Below are 9,196 nucleotides of genomic sequence, written 5' to 3' on the forward strand. Positions count from 1 at the left end.
TCTTCAACTACAATGGGGACTTCCTCCCCTGCTTCTTCCTCGACAATATCATCCAATACATTAGGCTGCGCTTCTTTTTCAACAATTGGTTCCTGATCAATTGGCTTTTTATTGTCACCTTGAAGTATTTTTCCACTTCTGGTGCTAATGGCAAGTACATTCTCCACAGATTTCACTCCACTACCTTTTGGATTAGGAACTGTATCACTCGGTAATTGTCCCCATTGAGGAGTATGCACTTCTCGGGAAAGGTCTCTGAATTGCGCTTCAAGCTTCTGAATGGAAACTGAATGCGATAGTTGGACCTGGGACATTCCCTTGATTGTGCTCTTTGTTCTGTCTTGATTCATCAGCATTTTCTGCATCATACTCTTCAGTTCTGCAGAATCATTAGACGTGTTGCCAGCAGAGTTAGTAGCTGAATTATCTCTCCATGGCTGGGAATTGGATGCTTGCCCCCTAGGTGGAATGTAGGAGTTAGAGCTCTTGTTGCCATAATTATAGTTATTGTATTTCCCTTGATTGGGATTACCCTGATCAGTTCTTCCATAATTATTTCCTTGGTAATTTTGTTGAGGCCTTTGCCATGGGTGATTACCGGGACCTTGGTAGTTTTGCCGTTGATAACCCCCTTGCGAGTTATTGACATAATTCGCATCCTCATATTGTGGTTGCCCCTCAAGATAAGTTTCGTCAGAAACTTGATACATTCCTGGAGCATGAGGTGGCATCTCATCTACAGCATTTACACATTTGGCCTCTTTCTCCATAAGCCTTTTGGATAATAAAACCACGGTGGTTTGCAATTGAGCGAACGCATGATCTCGCTCATGATTTTCTTTGGCCACCGCGGCCACAGAGGGACTACCATATGATAGGATTTCGCTATCATTCGAATGCCAGGCTTGATTATGGGTAGTAAGCTTGTCGAGCAACCGGGTGATGTTGACAAAGGATTTGTCCATGAAGCATCCCCCAGCTGCAGTGTTGACAGCTATTTGATTCATTGTATCTAGCCCCTTGTAGAACTTCTCTGTGAGAATTGCATCTGGAAATCCATGAGTCGGACATTGAGCTAGATAATATTTGAACCTCTCCCATGCAGCATATAGTTGTTCCCCTGGAAGTTGTTTAAACCCAAAAATCTTATCCCGAAGCTCAGCCTTTTTGCTGGGTGGGAACCATTTTTTTAGAAAGATATTGGCCAGCTCATTCCAGGTATGAATAGTATTGCTCGGGAGCTTTTCATACCATTCCCTAGCTTGGCCAGCTAAGGAATATTTGAAAACCTGCAGTCGCAGTGCATCAGCAGGAACAACACCTTGAGATTGTTGGGAACATACATGCACGAAATTCTTTAGGTGTCGAAGTGGACAGTCCTCCGAAGAATTTCGAAAATATCCTTCAAGTTTCAATAGCTGATAGATAGAACTATCAATTTTGAAATTAGCATTTCATGTTCTCGGGGGAACTACAGCAGAAGCATAATCAGCTTCGTCGATGAATTCTGCAAATACATTCTCATCCTCCTCTTCTTCTGGTGCAGGATGGTTCACTTGGATCCCCCCTTTGTTCCCTTGATTGCGATGGGGTCTTCCAGCCATGTTCACCAGGTTCACTAAAACAGCAAACGAGGTGTGATGGAATAGAAAAAGTTTTAAAGAATAGTACACAACAATTAGTAATTTCTGAACCGTATTCCCCGGCAACGGCGCCAAAATTTGATACGCTCAAATTACACCTATTAATGGCGTAAAGCGGACGTTGTCAAATATAGTAACCCAACAAGGTTGGGGTCGAATCCCACAGGGAATATGGAGAGAAAAGAGTACTAATCGTATGCGATACCGGTCTTTAAATGCTTTAATCCTATTCCGGATAGTTTGAATTGATTGTTGAATAATGTAATTTAATACTTTGACTTAAAATGTAATTAATGTGAGAGAGAGAGACTAAGATTGTGTTCCCCAATTTGATTAGATATTATGCTTCAGGTTTCAAAGTGATATACTTCTAATGGTTGTTCTATGAATATGCACTTGGTCTCTTAAAGACTTCTTAATGTTTCCCAACAGTTAAGCAGTATTTCCTCTTTATGATTCTTCCGAATATAAAAGAGTTACAATCGAAGAGCGACCAATGATGCCAATTTAGACTTATTCTTATTCCTAAGTTAGTCTATTAAACGAGGGATAACGCCTCGAGTCATTGTTATTCAATCTTACCAATACTGACTCTCTTTCCCAAGAAAAGTCAATATAATGGCTTCGGCTAATGCTTGCAATCATTACCCAACGTTACAACTCAAAGATAGAATAAATAACAACAACCATTATACATATATCAATAATAGAAACCCATTCACATAATACCCATCCTGGGATTCACAACCTTAGAATTGAAATTAGCTACTCATAATGTTTCTTGACAGAAAAAGCTTAAAGATTAACATAATACACTTACAATACTAATACAAGATGGAATGAGAGTGAAGTTGTTGCCTTAAATGCTCCAACCACTTCAAGATTAAAAACCTAGGGTTTATGCCTCTAAAATAAAATCTGCATGATGAATTAAAACCCTACATTATGTATTTATAGAGCCAAAAATCGCGCCACGTTTCTGGACAAAATTGCCCTTACGCCGCATTGTTACGGACCGTAACTCAGGTTACGGTCCGTCCTTCATTTCGTCATTTGACCACTTTGACGTTACGGCCACCATGCGACGGACCGCACCCTGTGTTACGGTCCGTCCTTCTGAAGCGTAAGTGGTGACAATTACTTGGCAACTCTCTGGAATTTTGGATGATGTTACGGTGAAGGGTTACGGACCGTAACACTAAACCGTAACACTGAAGGTTTTATTGAAACTCTCTGGAAATTTAGCTCATGTTACGGTGACATGTTACGGACCGTAACATGAGTTACGGACCATAACACTCCACCGTAACACTGATGGTTTCAATGAAAACTTTCTGGAAATTCAGGCCCTGTTACGGTTCAAAGGTACGGACCGTAACATGAGTTACGGACCCTGTTACGGTCCGTAACATGAGTTACGCTCTGTAACATGAGTTACGGAGCGTCGCTTAGCTCCAATTTGTTCGTTTTTTCAGCATTACTTCTCATTTCCGATCCTTAGTTAATCAACCCTATAAAACACAAAAATAACATAAGAAACAATGTAAAAACACTTAAAATCAAGCAACATGTCTAGTTACAAAGGCATAAAATGTGCTAAAATTCACGGCACATCACCCTGCAGCCAGGAAGTGGATCCCTCGGGTCATTGATGACCTCGTGGCCTGACTTGAGAACCTCATGGCCCAGTATCCCCACCTATTGCGATGATGGGCCGAACTGTTGAAGGGCAGATGGGAGACAAAAATTCACGGGAGTGAGTTTTATTTGGTCCTTTCCCCTCGTTTTTCTCATTTTTTTTACTTCTATATTTGTAGTGAAACGAGACATGGCCCAACTAAGGGATCCTTTGCCCTCCTATCCGTGAGGAGGTTCGCTGTTTGACCCGGCCGACTCCGAACAACTCCTAGCCGAGGTAGCTCCGAGTAGAAAATGGAGCAGATCTTCCAAGCCCTCTTCTTCCAAGGCAAATAAGAATAAAAACACCACGGCTCGGAGTGATTCATCACGGACTTTAAGAGACGAGTCGGAAGAGGACTTTATGATCGTCATCCGAAGGCACCAACCTGCTTCACTTACACTTCTGATTAGTCCCAACATGACCGGCAGAGAGTTACCGCTTGCAACCTTCCGCACCTGGCCGAGATTGCTTTTGAACAGCCCCCCCGGAGCTCGATCAAGATTTCTGGTGACGTCATTGATAACGTCCAAATCCACCCTATTAATTAGAATGGGCACGGTCGTATGCAAATATAATTTACCCAGCTATGAGTCGGGGTCGAATCCCACAGAGAACAATATGTAGGTGATTTAAGCAGATTAGGAATTATCACTAACAATAGCTATGCCCGAACGCATCAATGGTGGTTTTTTATAAGGTTTTGATAAAATACGGAAATATAAATTCTAATCTAGAAAGCAAGTAAATTGATCAATGGCAACAAGAATGGAAGGAGGGATACTACTTCTCAAGTAACGATCCAATCTATTTCACGAATTGTAAATAATAGCAAGTTTATGTTATTTAGCCTCGGATAATGACTCTAAATTAACTTCTTCCGAAGATTAACTAGACTACCCAATTGAAGATCCCTCAAGCAATTAGGAGCATTAAGAACACCCGAATATGGCTACAAGTGGTATTGCCTATTCCTAGGTCAACTTCCATTAGATGAGGGTTAACGCCCCAAATTCATATTAATTATCCTATCCCAACTCCGTTTTTCCTCTTCCGAGTTTCAAACAAAGTAAATGGGCGAGTTCAAAGGTTAGCTAATCCCTTGAAAACATTCATGAACAAGAATAATTAAAATAGCAAAAACTTACTTGATTAAGAACAATGCAAATGAATAAATAAGCACAACAAGAGTGTCAATCTTAATTGTCACCAAGAGATTTCCATCAACAAGGATTAAAAAGAAGAAAGAACAATTTGTGTAGGAACCCTAGCTTCCAACTTGTGGGAGCTGCCAAAAGATAATCTGATATTTTGCCCTAGTTTTCTATTTATATGAACTGGGATGGAAGGCATCGTCAAAATCCGAGTTCTGGTTGAAAATTGCCGAAAATCCTTCATCGCGATCGCGCCATGTGTATGCGCGATCGCGTGGATGACGTTAGCTTCCCCTGCTGCCTTAATCGCGATCGCGTGTAGATCCTGCGCGACCGCATGGAATTAACAACGCGCGTAGGCGCGATCGCGTTACATTCCAGCGCGATCGCGTGGAGTACAATTCCCGCGTGGGCGCGATCGCGTGGGTACTCTGCGCGATCGCGTAGAGTATTTTTCCACGGCTCTTTTCCAGAACTTCCAGTTGATTCCAGTTTTGCAACTTTTTTGCTTGTTTTCCACACTTAGGCTCTAGGGACCTCGTATTACCTGAAACATGACAAAAACTACGTAAAATGACATAGACTTGCTTAAAAACAAGTAAAACTTATAGTTAAAAAGCATCGATTATGGTGTAAAATCACGCCACATCAGTCATCACCATCGACGATGATCTGTCCGGAGGGGAACCTGCCGCAGACATTGCTAATTTGCCCGGGACCTCTTCCCCACACAGGGAGGATCTTGAACGGATGTTGGGTGAGGCTTCGCCAATCGAAGCCGTTAGGGCAGACCCTTCGGGTTTTAACCTGCCAATTCCCCAAGGAAGGCGACGGCCTATGAATGTTACTGAATCGGGCTCTCGACCCCATCTTATAGGCACGTTCCCAGCTCTGAGCGTTGGCCCGAGGAGGACTAGGTTTGTCATTGTCTCTGTGCCGGAGGACACGCACTTTCTTTCATGCCCGGTTGGTGTAGCCAACTACCTTCGTCCCATAGTCTTCCAGGAAGATCGCGAAAAGATGGACAAGGTATCGTGGCTATGCCTTTTAAATGAAAGCATGTATGCCAGTAACCGGATAGGCACTGGTCATTTTCTCAATGCCCCACGTTTTAATTTTGCCCTCATTTAACATGTTGTTGATCGCAGGTCGTGGTCTTACTGCACGAGGGTTTTCTTCGAAGCTCGAGGGAGTGTACCGAGCTGCGGACTCAGTTGGAGGATGCTCGAGGCCAGTTGGATGCTCAGAGCCGAGAAACCCAGAAGTTTGAGTCCCTGTTTTATGATCCCGAGAGAAAGCTTTCGGAGACCCAAAATGTTTTCGTTCTTAAGGCGGAGGTCGATACCATTAAGGCCTACCTGGACGTTTCAAAAGCCGAGCTCGAGGTGGCAATAACCGAACTTGCTATTGCCAGGGAGGAAAACCTCCGAGTGGGTAAACAACTTGTGTCCTTGGGTGAAAGGTGTACCGTTCTGCAGGCGGACAAGGACCGGTTAGCTATGCAGGCCGAGATCTCTTTCGAAGAGTTCGGGGAGCGGGTAGCGGCCCTTTCTGAAGTGAGGTAGGAGCTGGAGACTCCTAAGGCCAGCTTCACCAGGCTAATGGCTGAGTACTGTTCATGGGGTGAAGCTTTGAAAATGACCTAGAAGGCAGCGGATGAGCAGGCCAAGGCCACGAAGGATCTTGCCATTCAAATGGAATAATCCTTAGATGCGCGTCGTCGTATTCAGGAGCAGTCCGCTTGTTACACCTCAGAAAAAAAATTTGAGTCCATAAAATAATTCTGCGGGTGAACAGTAGACGCGGATGAACAGTAGACGCGGGTGAACAGTATCCGGTGAACAGTAAAAATCAGAAATTAAAAACCGAAAAAAAATCTGATTTTTTTCATTTTCTACCTCTCTCTCTCACTCTAAACTCTCTCTAAACCCTCCCAAACCCTCCTAAAAGATCTCTAAATCTTTCAAGTTGAATTCCTCCAAATCAAAGCAAGATTTCATCTTAGGAAATTGAAAACTAGTTAGGAAAGGATTATAGTATTTGGTGCTTGATGTGTGGCTGATTATTGAAGCTTGGAGCTAGGATTTTAGTTGAGTTTTCTGGGAAATAAGGTATGTAATATACTCTATTCTTGTTAATTAAGTTATTCATGGGAGAATTCCCTAGTTTAAAGTGAAGGGAATTATGTTATGAAGTCATAGATTAGTTGGTTGATATGATTGCCTTGAGGGTTGTTTTTTATTGGAACTTTGAGAGATTTCTAGGTGCTTATATTGCTATATGAGGTTGTTGATATTGTTGTTGATGTTGTTCTTGAATTTGGAAGAATAAAGTGTATAAAGATATTGTATACAAAGCGTATACCGGGCTGTTTTATGTAATTTTCGTGGCTGTTTTGTGACAATATTTTGGAGCTGTTTTATGTAATTTTTGTGGTTATTTTGTGACTATATTTTGGAGCTGTTTGGTATAATATTTGTGGTTGTTTTGCGATGATATTTTGGGGACTGTTTTATGGTCGTTATAGACTGTTTTGAGGGCTGGAATATCGGAGGATTGGCTGTAGTTGCTGTTGTTATATTATGGATATACGGAAATAAAGAAGTGTATACAAGCATTGGCATCCGAATGTATATTGGGCTGTTTTGGGAGTAATTTAAGAATGGATTTAAGTCTAGTTTGATATGAAATTGTTGGTATTGTTGTTGTTGGTATTTTGATTGACGTTTGGCTAAGTTGGAATTTCGAGGATTGTTAAGTTTACAGGGGAAATGCTGCCCAATTTTCTCTAGAATTTACGACGCGTTCTTATAGTCGATTAACTAATGTTAATACAAATTCTCCCGTGAAGGTAACGGCGTGACATTGGGGGAGGGCAAGTGAACGATAACATAGCTAAACGACAAAGGTATGTGAGGCTAGTCCTTTCTTTCTAATGGCATGAATCCTATAGCATGAGTTCTTTTCCTCTTCATGAGTTCCTATTTTCCGGAAAGCTAGAAGCCTAAGTCCATAAATGTCTATATAAGATAAGAGATATGACATGATGATGCCATATTGATAATGATGCTATTTATTTCTTACACTCACCTTATGTACTAATTCCTTCAAGGTGAGGCAGAATGTCAATAATTGCTCCATAATGAAATCGGGGGATCACGACCTTACGCCACCCCGACAGAGTATAGTTGATCTTGAGTCTTATGCATGTACTATGATAAGCATATTATGATAAGCATATTATTACATGTATTTTCTTTATGAGCATGTCATGATCATATTACACCGCGCCTAGTTGGCCGGGCAGTCACCGCCAAGGCGGGCAACTATACGGATACACCATGACCTTTTGGCATGGGCAGACACCACTAGTGGGCGGCATGAGATGGTACCCCGGACGCTGGAGGCCTGGACGCGGGCTAATGTTATTGATTATCACACCGTTCCGATATGGACGGGCAGCTTGCATATTATGCATATATGAGATTATGATGAGTATGATTAGTAAGACAACATGCATTACTTCTTTTATGATTGTCATTCAGATTCAGATGTTTCATATTGATGCTCACATTATATTATCACTGTCTTTCTTCATTGTTTATGCCTCTCATACTCAGTACAATGTTCGTACTGACGTCCGTTTTCTTCGGACGCTGTGTTCATGCCCACAGGTAGACAGGGAAGTGAGCTTGATCCAGATTCTTAGTAGCTGTCAGCTGATTGAGAGCACTCCATTGTTCGGTGGTGCTTATGTTTATTCCTTTGGTTCCTTTATGTATTTCGCGCACAACGGAGTCTTGTTCCGTCTATATGTATAATATGTCAGTAGAGGCTCGTAGACGCGCAGTGTGGGTTAGATGGTCTCACAAGATGTTATTATTATGTATATATTATTTTGATGGCCGAGAGGCAAATGTATATAAGTATTTATGTTTCTATATAAAATATGATTTTCCTACAGTTCGTGTATAAAATTGGTAAAAGGGCATTAAATGAGTAAGATGAGTATTAGAACGAGCGGTGCTCGGTGGTTAGCCCCGGGTGCCCGTCGCGGCCCTATTCGGGGCGTGACACCGCTGCCGATGTCGAAGCTGGTTCTAACCGTTCCATTCTCAAGTCTGAGCACATGAAATGGTTGACCCGAATTCATACCCTCCGTGAAATTCAAGAATGGGGCCTTGAGGGCATCGGGGATAAGATCACTCGAGTTGAAGAAATGAAAGCAAAAATGACCAAGGCCCTTAACAACGAAAGCTTCGGAGAAGACCCTTCGAACTCAGAAGAACTTGATTCCTCGGGAGAGGAGTAAAAATGTGCTACATTATTATTATTTTTTTCTTTTTTTTGTTTTTGGAATCGGCATGTTTCAAGCCGATAGAATTTTGTAAAGATTCGGTAAATCGTAGCCCAATGTATAAACTGACTCGGCGTATTTTGGCCGGTATATATATGATCTTTCGGTGATTCGTTGCAATTTCATCCGCAACTTTTCATATCGATGTGGTGAGCATATTTTTTCATTTCGAGTCTGTATTCCCCTAGGACGATTTGGCTCGAGCCTTTTTAGGTGAGTATACGGATGCAACAGGATGTATAAGTTAAAAAAGACGAAAATATTAACCGAAGTGTTCTCTTTATTTCATAATCATAGTTACAGAATCCGGGGGCATTTATTGTGATCCATCCGGACATGACTCATTAGGTCGTTTGGCTATCTA

At 41.9% G+C, this 9,196-nt stretch overlaps 1 non-coding gene across 1 annotated transcript; it reads left to right on the top strand.

Moving 5' to 3' along the window:
* The first annotated feature begins 1,053 nt into the window (after positions 1 to 1,053).
* Positions 1,054 to 1,160, top strand: LOC132616303 (small nucleolar RNA R71). The gene has a single exon (XR_009573094.1). It is a non-coding gene; the product is annotated as a small nucleolar RNA R71 (small nucleolar RNA).
* The last annotated feature ends 8,036 nt before the right edge of the window (positions 1,161 to 9,196 follow it).

The sequence above is a fragment of the Lycium barbarum genome, chromosome 10 (assembly GCF_019175385.1).
Source record: "Lycium barbarum isolate Lr01 chromosome 10, ASM1917538v2, whole genome shotgun sequence".
NCBI classification, from domain to species: Eukaryota; Viridiplantae; Streptophyta; class Magnoliopsida; order Solanales; family Solanaceae; genus Lycium; species Lycium barbarum.